This window comes from Eptatretus burgeri, chromosome 2 (genome assembly GCF_056783735.1).
Source record: "Eptatretus burgeri isolate ZD-2024b chromosome 2, Ebu_testis_v1, whole genome shotgun sequence".
Taxonomy (NCBI): Eukaryota; Metazoa; Chordata; class Myxini; order Myxiniformes; family Myxinidae; genus Eptatretus; species Eptatretus burgeri.
In genome coordinates this window covers 67,369,859-67,388,717 of record NC_140962.1, presented here as the reverse complement: position 1 = coordinate 67,388,717, position 18,859 = coordinate 67,369,859, and the positions used below count along the sequence as shown (strand labels likewise).

Sequence of the window (18,859 nt, the reverse complement as noted above, 5' to 3'; positions counted from 1 at the left end):
TCTGGTTGGGAAAATTCACGGATTGAGTGAGACCCATGGAGTCACATTCGTCCTTTGCAGAAGTGCCATGGCTGGTGAGAGAGGTACCAACACCCAGCCAATTAGCATGGTGACCATTTGAGACAAGTGATTGGTGACAATTGAAGTCACCATATTTGAGGAAGGGAGATGGGATGAGTGATTGAAAGTTCGTCCATATTGTCTGAGAGAGACATGTTGATGGAGTCGCCACTGTTGGCAGGATGGTGCAAAACACACACACACACACGCACACACACGGAGTGGAGGGGAGGTCACAGCCAGAGGTACTCCTGGGGTTTGGGAGGTGCAAGAGCAGTCCACGGAGAGTGAGAAATTGAGTTTTTGATGTACAGCCAACTTCGTCGGTAGGACGGAATTTAGGTCGATCAAACAAGAAGAGACAATAGCCATGGAGAGACACGAAGTAGTCAAGGGCATCATATGCATGGTCTTATGGATGATGTCATCTGATGGAGTCATATGGATGTCATATGAATTATATGATGTGAGGAGGAGATTGGGACCATACTGTGTGCAGAGCGTTGGTGCTGCTTCAGCAGTCTCCTTGGCTATTGGACAAAATCCTGGACGGGTCGCCACTCCGACACAGGATACCAACATGTGGGCACTCACTTTGCCGACCTCGGAAGGATGACAGGCAGAGTTAACACCACGTCGTATTAATTCAACAGCTGAGCGGGATTTGAACTCAGGACCCTGGGATCCAAAGCCCGCCACCCTTACCATTAAGCCAACACCAGGCATAAATATGACGTGGATGATATGATGATGTGTGATTGTGACATACGATGTGGATATGTGATGATGAGATGATATGCTGCGCATGATGATGAGACATTATGATGCGGATGATATGTAATGTGATGATGAGATGGTATGATGTGTATGATGATTAGACAATATGATGTGGATGATATGATGATGTGTGACGAGATATGATGTGGATATGTCATGATGTGATGATGAGATTAAATGATGTGCACGATGCTCAGACAATATGACGTCGATGATATCATGTGGATGATATGATGGAATCATATGGATGGTGGAGTCAAACGGTGGAGTCATATGGATGGTGTCATATGTCAGACACGAAGGAGTCATATGGATGGTGAATGGTGCAATTGTGGAAGAACAGAAGGGAGTTTTAACTTGATTACAATGCGATTATGCAAATCCTTTTTTGACAATTCAATATTCATAGACTTAGTTGGCAAAGCTCTGTGTCCAAGCAACTTTCGATCCATGAATGATCTTGGAGAGATTGTTCTGTGTTGTCCCGACAGATCTATTGAGCCCCAATTATTCCCACATTTTTGTTGGGTTGAGTGGAGGACATTTTTTTTGAACCAAGTCTCGCAGGGACGGCTGGCGAGGCTTGAGGTTTGACTGAAGATGGTAAGAATTTGTAATTTGTTCAGGGTGCCTACGATGACTCTCATACTCTTTGTGATCACACCACGGGATTTTTCAATGCCCACTAACAACTTCTGCAAGCAGACGAATCCCCTGGCGTGATGTCTTTCTGGTGACCCAACAGACACATTCATGTATTTCCCTCTAAAATGAAACACCAGGGTGACAGTTTATAGCTGGGTCGAAATTCGAACCCAAGCCAAACAGCTTGTGCACATCCCTAGCCCAAAGCAAGTGCGTGTACAAGCTACACTCCCGGCCCTGATGACGTGACAGGATAACCTTCATGAGATACTGTTGGTAAATAAACCTTAGTTACAAAGCAATGTTGGTTTTTAGGGTTTTTGGAATACAGAGGAAGCTCTCGTGGAAGAGCTAGTACACTGAACAGAACAGGACATGACGTAACAGGACAAAATGAACAGTCGAGAGAGGGAGGAGAGGACACCAAGAGCGGAGTTTAAGGGGGAGACTTGGCTAAACAATATATGTGGGGATGAATGGTTTGCAGGAAAGGATACATAGGGTGGATAAGTTGGCGACAGAACAAAACTCCCAGGAGGGAAAAACTAGAAACCTGGAATGAAGAGGGATTGGGGTGGGGTTAACGAGGGTAGAAAACATCATGGTTTTGGAGTTGGGATGATCTGAGACGGTGGTGAACAGCTGTCGTGAAGACCTGGAGGGAAGAATCAGGTTGAAGATAATGTGGAGTACATGAGGAATCACTGGGATTTGTTGAGTACCATATTGTTACCAGGGAAACCCTCACAAAGGCTCTGAAAGATGTCCTGAAACGCTGCAAACTTGGGCTGGATTAATGTCAAAGTCAAGCATGTGATGGGGCATCATCAGGGAAGGAAGGATTCATGGTGTTGCCACTCAAATTCAGCATGAGTACAGCCCAGCTGTTATAATTCATTGCTTGGCCCACTATGTATACAAACAACCCAACAACAACAAAATGAAGAGTTCCACAATCATGTGATAGAGAAATCACAGGGCTTAACAGGGAGGTCAGTACTACCTACCTCGGAGGGTACAGCTCCACCAAGGAGAACTGACGAAGGCACACAGCCACACAACTTCTCTGCAGAAGAGTACTTTTGACAGAAAATTTGAACAAAACGGCAGGATACTCCTCAAAAACCTTCTTCTCCAAGCTGTGAATGGGGAGCATTCCAGAATATCCAAGTCCATTGAAGATGAGTACAAAAATGATGTCAATCTAGAAGGTCGAAGCCTCCAGTTATAAATGTTCCCCAATCTTGTAAGATCAGAGAAAAACACGGTCTGTGTAACTCACATGGAGACCATTTGCCAGACGATATTTACAGGTCCAGTCAGTAAGAAGCTCTTTGCAGAAGTCCACAAAATTCTCAAATTGGACTACACAGTGCCAGTTACTTCAACAACATCAGAGCGAAGTCATTCATTCCGGAAAAGAGTGAAAGACTACCTGAGGTTAACCATGAGCCAACAAAGGCTGAACAATGCTCATATCTGTCAGGCCATTATCGACATATTGGCATTAACGAATAACTTTTCTCAAGCATATGATTCAAGGGTGAAGTATTTTGGCCAAGTTTCCTGAAGCCAAACAAACAGAAAATGTGCAAATTGCATGAAATGAAGCTTTAAATCTGAATTTTCCAACAGGTTTTGCTGGAATAGACAGCTTTTAGAAATAAAGACAGACAACTGCAGTTACATCACAATCAGCTCCATTGTCAACAAAAAAAATCTTTAAATTAGTTGAAAACCGAGAATATTTTACCTCCCCACACAAAAAAATCCCATAAAATGTGACAGATTGCGTAACATGAAGCAAGGAATTTCAAATTTTCCTGAGGGGTTGGCGGGGGCATACCCCAGAGCCATGCAGGATGTGCCTATATTGGCGCATATGGTCGTGATGATACCTTTTTTACAAGTTGGGCCACACCCCACTTTTGATGATGTTCCTACACTCCTGATTAAGACTCCCCCTGCATCGTCTGCCCCTAAGCTTATTGCTGTTGGAGGATTTGTTTCTACAGTTAGTACCCCAAATTTTTCATGGTACCCCAATGTTTCTCAGACCCACAGGACTATGAAACTACCATGCAGAGGGAAAAAATCTTCCTGCACTCCCAACACTCCCAATTTCCAAAATTTCCGAGCTGTATCTCAGAGCCGGCTGGGACTTTTGGAATGAATTTTTGCATCAATAATGCAAATAGAAAGTACGTGGGTTGACATAATCTTTTTGACCTCGACATAATTTTGAAGGTCATGACCTAATTATGAATATTTTAACATTTTTCACCATAACTTGACTAAGGCATGTTGGATCAAACCAAAATTGCCTTCTCTCGATAGCTGAGAGCAAGGCACATTTATGTTTAATCGACATCATACCTCTCTCGGTTAAAGATCAAGGTGTTACACCTCTCGGAGTACAAAACAACCATTTCGGTTTTTCTCCATTTTTTCTGCCAATGTACAAGGACTTTCAGAATGAAATTTTGCATCAATAATGGGAATAAAAAATATGTGGGGTTGCCGTTTTTTTGACCTTGACCTAATTTTAAGGTCATGATCCAAATATAGACATTCAAAGCTTTTTCACCATAACTCAACTCAGGTTTGTCCGATTGAAATGTAATTTTCATCATATGCCTCTGAGTTAAAGTTCAAAGTCAAATGGTGGTCTGAACAAAATAACATGTGGCTTACCTTTGGCGATCACTTTGTGATCATAGATATCTAGTTTAATGCATCCTCTTGTTATCCCCATGCTTTAAAAAAAAAAAACCGGGGAATCTTGTAATTGGCTCCGTCTCTCTGTCCATCCGTCCATCTTTCTGCCCATCTCTCCATCCATTATGCTATCTCCTCCTAAATAGTTGTGCAGAAATTCACCAAACCTATGATCACCACATGGCAACTCAGTGCACGAACAGTATCATTTAAACTCTGCCCCCTGGGATGGGGTCAAAAGGTCAAATACCAAAAAACTGCAATTTGGCACACATTTTTAAACATCTTTGAATGAAACTGTGTATGCAATCAATATTAGGGGACGCATGGAATAAATAAAGATTTTTTGGATTTTACCCCCAGTTTATGCCCCGGTAAGATTCAGGTTAAGCTGGCCATCATATCTATGATCCGTTATTTATGGTATTTATAAATATCCTACAGTATATTACAAATGCATGACAGTACATTACCATTGTTTCACAGTAGCCTGACCAGATTCCAAATTCCTGCTCTGACATACTGTTGACCCCAATGGTGTGGCAAAACACACACACGCACACTCCACAACGTGCTGCTTTGGTAATAATTATTGGATCTGCCATGCATTAGATAAACTCATCGTCTTCCCTCCTTTCCTTATATTTATATCTCTCGAATCTATTTTACCTTTTCTCATACCTCCTTTCACTATATTATCTTTCCTGTCATTTCCCCTTCTCTTCTCTCTCCATTCCACTTTGAGACCACCACATAAATTACCATTGAAATACCCCAATTCATTGTATTGTAAAAATGCAACAACTCATTTTTTTTCTCTCTAACTCATAGAGCGAAGCAAAAAATTGTATCTTTCATATTCAAGTCTACGTCACATTGTTTATGATGTCTTTGTCACAAATTATTCGAGTGATTGTAAGGTGGCTTATTGTACTCAGTGTGATGTTAGCGCTTTGCACACTTGTGAGTAAACATGAAACAAATTGTTAACCTCCGCCATCTAAGATGGACGGAGGTTACTCTTTTCACCCGTCTGTTTGTTTGTTTGTTTGTTTGTTTGTTTGTTTGTGAACAGTATTACGGAAAAACTCCTCGACGGATTTCGACGAAGCTTGGTGGGGGGATTAGGTATGGTCCAAGGATCATGCCATTAGATTTTGGACTTGGTCCAAAGTCCAATATGGCCGCTATGGCGGCCATTTTGAAAAAATATTTGAATTTTTGTTTTTGCATTTCTACATGTTTTAAGTGATTTCCAACCAAAAAAAAATAAATAAATTTGTTGGAGAAAAAAACAAAACAATATTTTGCAACTTTTTTTCAAAACAATTTCGATTTTATTTGAAAAATATTTGAATTTTTTTTTGCATTTCTACATGTTTTAAGTGACTTCCAACCCCCCCCAAAAAAATTTGTTGGAGAGAAAAAAAACAATTTTGCACCTTTTTTTTTCAAAAAAATTTCGATTTAATTTTTTTGGCATTTCTACATGCGTGTCGATCTAGTTTCGTTTATTCAATCGTGGTTCAGTAGAGTCTGATCCATTTTGACCTACAATGCATTGGATATCAGGTTCACTTAAGTGACCCAGCAGTATTGGCGGTGGATGTTTTGCACTCTACCGAGTGCTCCCCCTCTAGTTTATGATGTATATGACTTTTATACATGGTGAGGTGATATGCCTATTGAAAAACTTGAGTCGAGTAAAAATATGATGAGTACCAATACTGTACTGAGAATTTAAATAGTGTGGAAAGTTGGTTTCTTCTGGATGTTGAATCATTTTGTGTTACCAAGCCATTTCACACAACATCTGGTTTGAGAAGCATCTAGTAATTACAAGTAGTTTGGAGAGGGATGAGCTTTCTAGATTGTTCTTGGACTCAGTAGAGACATTGTAAAACGGAATGAGATGGGGCAGGACAAGCAGAGGCAATCATCATTTGCTTTGCTTTGCTTTGCTGTGTACAGTACAGTGCTGAGGTGTTTGTGTTTCACTTGTGTTATACATTTTAAATAAATGCAAGTTTGGATGACACCCACCTGGAAGTTGGACATCAATAGATCTAAGAGCCTGGGGTTTTGAAGAAATGCGTGGAAATAAACTCAATTCAATTCAATAAAGGGTCTTGTGGCAGTCGATAACAAAAATAAATGGCAATAAAGGCACAATAATGCATCGGTGACATGTCTAGGCTGGAGCAGCTGACACGGTCACCTCATGCGTGATGAATCCACCACTTTCCTCCTAATATTTACAATCGGATCATGCCAGCATGAACTTTTGCCATCTCATCAAGGTGAGAAAAACTCTCAATTACTCGCAAGGGTTGAATCACTTTTGAGGGTTGGAGGCTATTCTCTGAAGACTCGTGGGTGTAATGCTCTTCTTGTTACTTTTTAGCCACGAGTAGTATATACACATATATATATATATATATATATATATATATATATATATATATATTTAAAGTGTGACCTGATGAAAGACAGCGATAAGTAATTCTTCATTCCTACATTCTGCAATACCTAGTATTCACATAACATAATGTTTGCATAATGTGTGGAACAATTTGTTAGCCTTAATATACAGAAAGACATTGCTATGAATGTATAATATATTTTACGCAACAAACAACTTGCACGAATTAAACTATATTGGATCTGCCATATTGTACATATATTAAATTACATATATTGGATCTGCCATTTTTTCTTCTCCGAAAACATGGCCAAAATACATTTCCATGGTGAAAGATTGCAAGGATCTCTCATCGGGGAGAGACAATCTCTGAAAGCCCAGAAGAAGAGCATCATCGGCTGAGACCCACTGAGTGAATTCCAGACTCAGTGGTGTATTCTAGGCCTGGTGTTGGCTTAATGGTTAGGGTGGTGGGCTTGGGATCCTTGAATCCTGAGTTCAAATCCCACTCAACTGTTAAATTAATGCCAGTTGGGGTTGACTCTGCCTGTCATCCTTCTGAGGTTGGCCAAATGAGTGCCAGCTTGCTGGTATCTTGTGTTGGAGTGGTGACCTATCCAGGATTATACCCAATCGCTAAGGAGACTGCTTAGGCAGCACCAATGCTCTGCACAGAGTGTATTCTCATTTACACATCAGCAGCCATACCTTCAGCATCAAACAAGTTGTGATGTTAGCCAAAGAAAGCAAGTGAATCGAGGGTAAAATAATGGGATTCTATTTGGGAAAGTGTGGCGGCAACACCGCTCAACAAGAAGGGAAGTCTCCCTTTAAATTTAGTCCTTGCATGGGACCGGGGCAATTGAAAATCATTTAAGGACTTCATAATGGACACATACGAAAGTCACGAAAAACTAATTTAACCTGTTAAATGAACAAGGTGTTGTAAAAATTGGCGCATCAATGGCAGTAAACTTCCGAAAAGAGTTTGATTTGTTTTTCTTCTCCAGCCTTTAAAACCTTTATCGTATTTAAATTGAATTATATACTTGAACACTGTGGAACACAAGTCGCCTTCTTGGTACTTTAAAAAAAACCTTCCATTTAGCAGTACTTGGACAAAATATCACCCCGTTTTATGCCATCTTGAATAATCAAATTTGTAAATCACAGTCTCAGCGTTGGGGAATATCGAGATTCATACCAAATCGCGGCTCGTTGGAAATGAAATCATGTTCGGAAATGTAAAGCAATTCTTAAAAAGACCCTTCTCATGTCCTATTTCTCAAAACTTGACATATTAAGGTGTTCTATAAACTCTCTAATAGTTTTTGCAGGTGTATCGTTTTTTGCACCCAGATTTCTATTCCTCACGACGTTATCTCAACGTACTTAGATAACGGTGGTGATTGGCTGATTGGTAACTTGGCTTCTGTCGGCCCACAGGATAGTTTAAAAACCGTTTTTTCATAGTGGAGGCTCGTGGAAGAGCTGGAATTGGTACACTGAACAGATCAGGACACAACAGGACAAAATGAACAGTTGAGAAAGGGGGAAAACAACAACAGCAGAGTTGAAGGCCAAGATAGAGGTAGATTTGGACAAACAGTGGGTGGGGGGAGGAATGAGAGGCAGGAGAGGATGCTTAGGGTGGACAAAATGGATACAGAAGGAACTCTCAGTAGGAGAACTGGAAATTTGGAAAGAGGAGGGATTGGGGTGGGTTAATGAGGGTAGAAAAGATCATGGTTTTGGATTGGGGACGATCTGAGATGGTGGTGCACAACTGTCTTGAAGACCTGGAGGGAAGAATGAGATTGAAGAGAATGTGGAAGTTGGATCCACAGGTGGGAGAAAAGAAGAACGAATGAGTGTAGATGAGCAGTGATGCAGGATTTAGGTAGTTCCATCAGAAGGGGATTGCTGGTGGACCGTGTGTGCCCTGCAGAAACCTGTGGGTGACAAAGCACACAAAGATCAGAGAGTGCAAGACCATAAAGAGGGCGGTAGAAGACAGAGACACTACCGACCAGTCTATGAGGTTAAGTGATGGATCCATAATCCTAGCTTCATTGCGAGAGATTCCAATAATCCTGAAGACCTTGGTTTCCACAACGTCAAGCCGAGTAAGGTCAGAGGACTCGGAGCCAGCATTGCCCATTTAGCTTTCATATCGCAGGTATCGATTTCTCACGACGTGATATTAACCTGAATAGAACAAGGCTGTGATTGGCTGAATTACATTGCCATGGCAACCATCTTGCTAACTTGGCTTGTGTGCACAATCTTTCAAGAACTGTTGAAGATTTTGTTTTCATATTTCACCGATCTATTCCGTATACCACCCAAAAGCTGGGGGACCTAGAGTATCAGCTCCTTGTTATTTGTCAACTTGGGAAGGTTCTGTAGTCTGTCCGGATATTCAAACTGAATGCATCATTGTCAATTTGTCTACTCTCGGATGGGATAAAGAGCTATCCTTTTGTCTTTCAAGCTATTCAGCTATTCTTCTTCAAGTCCTGGAAATGTCGACGTTTTTTTAATTGTTATAAATGTCTGTTTTATACACTTCATTCCTGTTCAACCAGAATGAGATTAAAAAGACTTCCTTTTACATTCGGAGTGATCTAGAAAGACCTATTTATGTATAAAGTCCACGCATGGTGTAGCCTTTTATCCCTTCTCCCTCATTGCCCTCATTTGATGGAGCACCTTGATGGGGAGTGCAAAAAGAGTTGTCGCAATGCCCTCACTGGTGCGAGTTCGATTCCCATGATTATTCAGTGGAAATGTCTGCAACCGTGTGATGGAGTAGCTGTTCGGGATTGGTTCTTCGCACCTGAAAGGTTCACGATATGTTGTGAACGCCAATTGCTCTGATAAAGAGCAGACAGGAATCCGCATCTCCTCATCAGTTATACTCCAAAGATGCCTCTTCTACTCCATACTCCAAGCTCCTCTTAAACTTATTTTCCTTCTCTCCCCATTCCTCGCAAACACTTATCTAACCTTCTTTCTTACAATGAATCATCCTCCCTTCTCAGCTTCGCTAACTCATATGGACATAAGTAATATATGGCCTCGAATCACTGGAAGACAAAGTTTGCTATTGTAATAAATAAATCTCCCTCATCTGTGCAATTCAAAGCCACCATCTTTCTTGGCTTGCTGACTCTCTCTCTCTCCTCTCATGCCGTGAGTACATTGTTCTCAAAAGAACCCTCTCATGTCCGATCCCAGTCGAGGCTGGAGTGCCCCAAGGCAGCATATTGGGCCCAGTCTCTTGTTCCTCATATACATACATTAATGACATCTGATGCATTGGAAACCCTCTCATCTTCTTCACAATTGTCAGTGCACATTATTCAGACAATAACACATCCCACAAATAGGCCAGAAGCAGCTTCCTCCTTTCTGCTTATGTAAAAAGGAGCAGGTACTGGTCTGACACTTTCATCGTTTCATTCCATCCAGGAATATCTCATTCTCATTTTGTCTTTGGCTGGCAGGATGGTCTGGTGGTACAAACATTCACCTCGAAGCCATCAAGCCTGGGTTTGAATCTCGACCCAGGTATAAACTGTCGTCACGGTGTTTCACAGGCAGGGTGATTTATCAATGTGTGTGCTGCTCCTCTGATGGATGTTAAATTGGGTGTCAAGTCTGCTGGCATTAGTTGGTGGATGTTAAAGATCCCACGTTGTCCTTCAAGAAGAGTAGGTGAGCTGTCACTGGAACCCTGAACAAATTACAAATTCCTGACCCGACCTACAGAGGGCAATGCATCAGTGGTACAGTGGTGCCCTCAGCCAATGATGCCACCCCACAGCCTTGGTGTGCTGCGTATGAAATAAGAAGAACTTGCCTCTCCAGAAAGATCATAAAAACGAAACCACCTATTTATTTACATGTCAACCACTAGAGGAGGCTCAGTCTCTGAAACTTCTGAGCTTCAAGATCAACACTGACCTCTCCTACACACACACACACCATCCTCAATGATGTCTCACAAATCCAGCCACAAAATGGCCATTTCTCCTTTGTACCAAATGTTAACTTTTCACAGACCACAAGGCCTTTCTCTGAAGTGAAGTACTGCTGACATAAATTGGCATGTACTCCCATTAAACACATATCTTTCCTGGATGCTGTGTGATTCAACATTCTCAACATCATCGGTACCTTCCACAAAGAAGCAGAAGTACAAGGCTGGCTGTTGCATCACCACAGAGATTAGTGTCCTCTCTGGTTTTGCTCCTGCTGCTCCTTCATTCCTCCGACCCTCTCCACCTTCTTCAGGAAGCACGCGTTCTTTCAACAACCCACTTCCTGATTATACTCCAAGTATCCAGACTTTCTGCCTACCTCCACTCTTTTGTTCCTCTCTTCTCCCACTCGTCGAACTTCTTTCCTCAGTTTGTTCAAGGCCATGACTCTTCACTTGAGGGTTTCACGTTAACAGTGAGACCTGAGGTCATGCTCCATCCCTACCAGAGATATTTTATATCCTCATTCACCTCCTGTACCTCTCCCTATCGACTTGTAGGTTGATGTTGTATCACCTTCCCTCTTCATTCGTTTCCTCCTGTTAAATTATCCCCTTGTTACATTATGTCATTGCCTCCCTCCCCTACCCCTGTTCATTGCATTACCTTATCCTCTGGCCTCTGTCACCTCGGTCTTCGATGAGCCTAGATATTAAAAAAAAAAAACTGCTGTGTCAGAACACATGATCAGTCGGTCACCTGATACACTTTGATTTTCCAAAAATTATAGTTTGATTGTTATTCATACAATATGTCCTTCCAATTACCTGAAAAATGTGTGAGATTTCAGCCTTTAATGAATTTATTAATTAGCTCTGCCACCCAAGGTGAAGGAGGATATGTTTTCACCCCTCTGTTTGTTTCTCTGTCTGTCTGTCTGTGTGCAGGATATCTCAAAAAGTTGTGGACGGATCCGGATGAAATTTGGTGGGCAGATCTTGGTATCCACATGACAAGGACGAACTGATTAGATTTTGGCGAAGATCTGAATCCAGATCCGACTCCTAGAATTTTAAAATTGATTCTTCACCATTGAGAGATAGGGCCAAAAAGATAGTTATTCTTCACCATTCATACATCCATACGTGATAACGCATCGGCTGCTGTGCTGTCTTTTCCCAAAATGTGCCTCAAGTCAGAAGTGAATTGGGAAATATAATCCAACTGGCGAATGTCATGTGGACAATGCTTGTCTGGCTTCGAATAGAGTGCATAGATGAGTGGCTTATGATCAGTGTACACACAAAAAGGACGTCCCTCTAAAAGATGTCTGAAATGTCTGATACTCAGATAAACTATGAGGAGTTCATGACCCAAGGTGCTGTACTTTGTCTTGGCAGGATGAAGTTTCTTGGAGAAGAAAGACAAAGGCTGCCACTCCCCATCGCTGTGTTGTTGCAAAACACCTCCAACTCCTACGTCTGAAGCATCAGTGAATGCACACAGCGGTGCATCAGTCTTGGGGTGTACGAGTAGGGTCGCATGGGACAGTGCCAATTTAACCTTTTGAAATGATGCAAGCTCCATCTCACCAAGAACAATAGCCTCGTTCTTCTTGGTCTTGCTTTTCAAAATGTCAGTGAGCGGCTGCACGAAGTCTGCACATCGTAGTATGAACCGACGGTAGAATTTCACCAAACCTCAAAAATTGCGGAGCTTGCGCAGTGAGATAGGAGTTGGGAAAACTTGGACAGTCGTCACCATCTCAGGCAGGGGAGAAATACCACTCTCATTGGCCACGAGACCCAGAAAAGTGAGCGTGGTTCCACCAAATGGACACTTTGTCAGCCTAATGACAACTACTGTGTGCGTACTGTGTGCGTACTGTGAAAATCATGTGAAAATGAGACGCAAATGTTCAGCATGTTCATCCACCGAATTGCTCGCCGCGAACACATTGTCAATGTATACGCATGCAAAGTGTAAACCATGCAGCACTTCATCGATGAACCTCTGAAAAGTCTGTGCAGCATGCCATACAAATTCAAAAAGGCCAAAGGGCGTGGTGATGGCAGTCTTGTGTATATTTGTTGGATTCTCAGGTATCTGATGGTATGCTTTGATTCAATCCAATTTAGAAAATACCTTCTTGCCTTCCAAACCACGAGGAAAATCTTGAAGATGAGGTATAGGATCCCTATCGGGTACTGCATTCCTGTTTAGTGCTCGGTAATCTCCGCAAGGCCTCCAGTCACCAGGAGTCTTCTTAAGTACCACGTGTAATGGAGATGACCAACTACTACTGGATGGCTGTACGATTCCAAGCTCTAACATTTGGTCGAATTCAGCCTGAGCTCTGCTGAGATGTTCTAGAGCAAGATGGCATGGGCGAGCTGCCACAGAAGGTCTGTGTGTCTCAATATGATGTGTGACTGCATGCTTGATAGTAGTCTCTTGACAAACAGGATGAGTAATATCAGGAAACTGACCCAAAAGTGACTCGTACCTTGTTTTTCTCTCAGGTTACAGGAATGTAGGACTGATGGAGGATATAGACTATGTCATTCCCCTAATGGATAGGTTAGTAGAGGCGTCTACAAGTCGTTGGTGTTTAACATCCACCGAAAAACTAAAATGCTTCAAAAAAAATCAATGCCAATGATGGAAGTTGTGATGTTGGCGATGATAAAAACCCATCGGCAGGTTCGACGTAAACCGATGTCAAGTGTCATCGATCGCTCCCCGTACATTGTAATGCTGGAGTGGTTAACAGCTTGCAAGTGTGCCTTTCTCGATGAGTTTTTCTTTTATCAGTCTTGGAAGGAGGAATTACACTGATCTCTGCTCCTGTATCAATTAAAAAACATGTACCTGTTGCCCTGTCGACAAGGTAGAACAGGCGACAATTATAATTGATGCCAGGTGGACTCATCTCCACTAGCTTTTGGCCCCATGATTTCCTTGATAAGAGGTAGGACAACCACTGAAACTGCAAGGAGGGATACACCAACATGCCACAGTACCAAAATGCCAGTGGTACCAACATTCCTTTCCTGCATGCAGTTGAGGGCTGGGGTTATGTGAAGGACGATCATGTTGTCTTAGTCTACTGCTGCTCCAACTCTGTCCTCTATTGTCATGAGGTTGGGTTAGGAGAGCATGGACTTGTGCTGTAAGCTGCGCTACTTGGGCTTGTAAACCCTGCAGCTCAGTAGATGAGGCTGGGAGTCACGACACTGAGACGATACAGTTGCAATGGGATTGAAAACAGGCATTTCAACTTCCATTATCCTGTCAGCAAGATCGGCAAGTTGTTCAATCTGCATCGAGTCTCTTGATGAAGCGAGGATGAATTGAACATTGGTAGGAAGCCGCTGTAAAAACAACTGTTTAAAGATGTTTCCCTCGAATGCATTGGTGTCAAGAAGTTGAATTTTCTTGAGGAGTTCAGAAGGCTTGAAGTTTCCGAACTCTTCTGAAATGAGTAACCGGTGTAGGCATTTCTCCTCGGAAAGCAGCGTTCTTTGAATGAGTTCTGCCTTTAACGAGTCATTTGGCATTTCTGTGGGAAGATTCAAGAACAAATCCCTAACTTTTTGCGCAAACTCTGGTTGGAGAGTGGAGATGGCATAGGTGAACTTAGTCTCTTGTGATGGTATGCCCCTCATAAGAAATTGGGCCTCAAATTGAGTGAACCAGATGGCGGGGTCATCGAGCCAAAAAGGAGGAAGCTTGAGGCTCACGGAAGAAACAGTGGTCTGAGGTGTCGAAAGCTTACAGCACAAGTAGCATATATATGTGTATATATATATATATATATATATATATATATATATATATATATATATATATATATATATATATATATATATATATATATATATATATATGTCACAAAAAATATACAACTTTTAAAATGCTTCGTTTGATCCTAAAAAAGCATTAATTTTGTCACTAATGCTTCATTTCTTGTTGCAGAGACCCTGAAGTTTATTTTGATGCCAAGGAAGCGCCAGAAAAATGCCAAGACTGACCGTACAACAACGGACGGAAATTGTTGAACTTTGGCACCAGACGAAAAGCGTAATACAGGTGCAACGTCTTTACTCGAGACATTTCGGTATCGACTTGCGCCATGCACCAAACTTTTGGACAATAAAGTGCACCATCGCAAAGTTTACCAATGTGGGAACCATCTGTGACCTTCACAAGGGTCACAGTGGTCGGAAGAGGACAGGTCGTAGTGAAGAAAATGTGGAAATGGTGAGACAGGCGGTCGTTCAGAGTTCAGAGACAAACATTCATAAGAGCACCGTTCAGAGGATCCTTCGCCAAGACATTCATGCCTTAAATTACAAAATTCAAATGGAAACGGTGCTTACTGATCAACAGAAATGCAAACGACTAGAATTTGCAAATTGGCTCTCAGGAAAGTTGGAGGAAGATGCAGACTTCCTCAAAAAATTCACATGACGGACGAATGCCATGCTCAATTGGCCAGGGAGGTAAGTAAACAAGCAAAACTTTCGGTACTGGGGAACTGAAAATCCTGGTAATGCATCAACTGAACTGGTGCCTTGAACTGTCCTCAAAGATACCATGTGGGTGGCAGTTGGTTGGTATGGGATAATTGGTCCATACTTCTTTGAAGATGACCAGGGACGCACTTGCACGGTAAACCAGAGGAACTATCGTGAAATGATTCAGGAATTTTATCTGCCTGAGCTACGTACTCAGGCCCGTAGGAGAAACAACGTGATCCAGATGAGAACCCAGTGGTTCCAGCAGGATGGGGCACTGCCCCATACAGCCAGGGACATAAGGCGTTTTCTCAACCAAAATTGAGGGCCGCTTTATTTCCCTCTATGAAGACGTTGAGTGGCCACCGTATTCCCCTGACATTACTCCTCCAGACTTCTTCTTGTGGGGGTATCTCAAGGACAGGATCTATGGAAACCCTAGGCCTCAGACTCTTGATCAGCTGAAGGAAAACATCCACCGAGAAATCCAGAACATTCCTCAGGAAACGTTTCCCAAAGTGCTGGAGAACATGACAACACGTTTGCAGGCAGTGATCGGACAATGTGGAGCCTACGTCGAACATGTGGTCTAAAAGAAAACGACGATTCTATACCAACATTTATATTTTGGTGGCAATTTTGACATTGGTACAATAAACTTCAACCTTTCAGCTTTCTATCCAGCCATATATCTTTTTTAAAAATATATGTTATGACCATCCTCTTTGCAGATGAAAACTTGTATATTTTTTTGGGACACCCTGTATATATATATATATACATATATACATGGTGTCCCAAAAAAACTGAATGTATATATATATATATATATATATATATATATATATATATATATATATATATATATATATACATACATACATACACATGAGCAAATAACACCCGTCGCTTTGGTGATGGGAACTCTGAGATGGGGGGAGAAAAGAGGGGGGAGATAGAGAGGGGTGGCGGGAGAGTGAGGAGATAGAGGGGGAAAGAGAAAAGAGGGAGGGGAGATGGGAGGGAGGGGAGATAGGAGGGAGGGGGGAAGAGAGGAGGGAGGGGCAAAGAGAGAGAGGTGGGGAGTGTGAAACGGTGGAGGAGAAAGGAGAGAGGAGGGAGGGGGAAAGAGAGCGAGGGAAGGGGGAAAGAGAGAGGGAGGGAGAAAGAGAGAGGAGGGAGGGGAAAAGAGAGAGGAGGGAGGGGAAAAGAGAGAGGAGGGAGGGGAAAAGAGAGAGGAGGGAGGGGAAACGAGAGAGGAGGGAGGGGAAACGAGAGAGGAGGGAGGGGAAACGAGAGAGGAGGGAGGGGAAACGAGAGAGGAGGGAGGGGAAAAGAGAGAGGAAGGAGGGGAAGAGAGAGAGGAAGGAGGGGAAAAGAGAGGAGTGAGAAAGAGCAAAGAGGGGTGTGGGAGTGAGGAGTGTGGGAGTGAGGAGTGTGGGAGTGAGGAGGGGTGTGAGAGCAAAGAGGGATGGCGGAAGAGAAGGCAGCGAGAGGTGAGAGGAAGGGAAGGTAGACATGCGGTGGAGCGTTAATTACCATTCACACCGTCTCATCAAAATAATTCTGCATCGAATAGCAGTGGCGACAGAAACAAAATAATGTCTGAAATCCATTTTCTACCGGTCATACTATAAATACAGCCCAGAGACAAACACTGCCTGGACTTGTCTGGAGACAAAACCCGCCAGACGCAATCCAGAGCCAAGCCGCCCGGACACAAACAATGCTCAGACACATCCGGAGACAAACTCCTCTCTGGACATAAATACCGCCCAGACACGTTCAAAGACAAACTGCCCAGATGCATCTGGAGCGAAGCTGTACAGAGACAAACACTGCTCGGATATGTCCAGAGATAAACTCCCATCCGGACACATCCAGAGACAAACTCCCTGATGGACAAGTCCGGCGATAAACTTCCGTCCGGACACAAACACCTATCCATGAGGAACAAAAGTTTCACACATATGACATCTTCGGTCACATGATTTGGCAGCCATATTGGATTTAACCAAAACCAAAAAAAATTTTCTTCTCCAGAATGGCTGGACAGATTGAGGGTAAACTTCACACAAATGTTCCCCAAGCCTTGGTTGTGCAAGTATGTTTAGGAATAATTGACAGGTCACATCATTTGGCAGCCATAGTTGATGAAAGAAAAATATTTAACAATGCTTTCACTGGAACCGCTGAATCAATCGACAAAAAATCTTCACAATTATGATCTAGTAGTGATGGGAAATACATATTATTAATTTAAACATTATCAGACACATGGTCTGGCAGCCAGATTTATTTAATTTTTTTGATCTAGGTTCTTTTTGTTTAATTTTTTTGTTGATTTTTTATTTGTTATTTTGAAAAAGGCTCACTTGGCTGTACATGCATGGGTTTTAAGGTAGAGGAGGAGCAGCTGAAATGAAAGTCCTATCCAGGTTTCTCCTGATGGCTTCATCGTTGATTTTTGCTTGTTCGGGTTCCTTCTGATTACTCCAATGCAGGACTGCACCAATTTGGTCCTCCATTTGATTTGAATTGAACTTATTTTAATCCCATTCTGAATTAAATTGAATAATAATGATAAATGTCATGGGTCAGGGTCAGTGCCCGATCAAAGCAGGATGTCTTGGTACCCGGTCATCACTGCCAGCAGTTATAAAGTGGCAGTTCTAATTATGTCTCATATTATTTACGGAACACACCAGAACACAAATGCCACACAAAACACCACACAACACAAGTCCTGGCGAGGGGCTGCAATCTGTGATTGCTCTTTTTATTGTTTACAATTGCTGTTATAAGGGGGGTAGACACTTATCCAACCAATATATTCTAGTTTTGTATTTTTAATTAATTTTCCTAAATTTGTAGTATTTCTTTTTTACTTAGAAGTTGTGGGTTAGTCATGGGCGTCGATTGCTTTTGAAAAGTGGGGGGGGGACATTGCATGTCCAGACCACGAAGCCCACTTCGTGCCGGCGTGGACACAGCAAGTCTACCCTTGCAAATTCTTGATTTTATACGCTCGTCGACATGCTGCCTTCTGATCACACAAATCCCTTAAATTAATCTAACCATCTATCGACCATGTTTTTATCAAATGTAAGCAGACAGAGCGAAATTAATTAAACATTAATCATACACATTTCAAAGTTTCGAGTGTCATCAAAGAAATATATATATATATATATATATATATATATATATATATATATATATATATATATATATATATATATATATATATATATATATATATATATATATAATTGTTTATCAAGCCTCCCTCTCACGACCCTTAAACTGATTCACTAAACATAAACTGAAAACTAGACTGATACACAAATTGATATTACACGAGTACGGTCAACTTACCTTAAAACTTGCCAAAAATATGAACCCTCTTGTCTACCGATCCAGTGAAAAACTTTGTAGCAATGTCTTAGGGGTTAAGTGCAGTCAGACGATCTCGGTGAACATGACAGATCATGAGATGGTTGAGGCGTTGTTGGGTCATTGTGGAACGTAACCAAGTCTTCATACGTCTGAGTGTGCTGAATGACCGCTCAGCTTCGCATGAACTTGCTGGGGAAACCAATAGAAGCCGAAGCAAACGTTCTACCTGTGGGAACATTCGACGAACTTTCGGCACCATGTCTACAAATATCTTACGGTAATCCTCAACAGATGAACCACTGAACTGGTTACGAAAGAAGCCAAGTTCTTGC

General features: G+C 42.1%; 2 long non-coding RNA genes across 2 annotated transcripts in view; one reads left to right on the top strand and one right to left on the bottom strand.

The window, feature by feature from the left end:
- Nucleotides 1-15,899, top strand: part of LOC147032219 (uncharacterized) — a 56,521-nt gene extending 40,622 nt beyond the window's left edge. The window contains exon 3 of the long non-coding RNA XR_015055085.1: nt 14,587-15,899. This is a non-coding gene — a long non-coding RNA (uncharacterized LOC147032219). The remainder of the gene's footprint in view (nt 1-14,586) is intronic.
- LOC147032218 (uncharacterized) overlaps nt 1-18,859 on the bottom strand; it is a 63,593-nt gene that overhangs the window by 41,697 nt on the left and 3,037 nt on the right. The gene's annotated exons all lie outside the window — the stretch shown is intronic.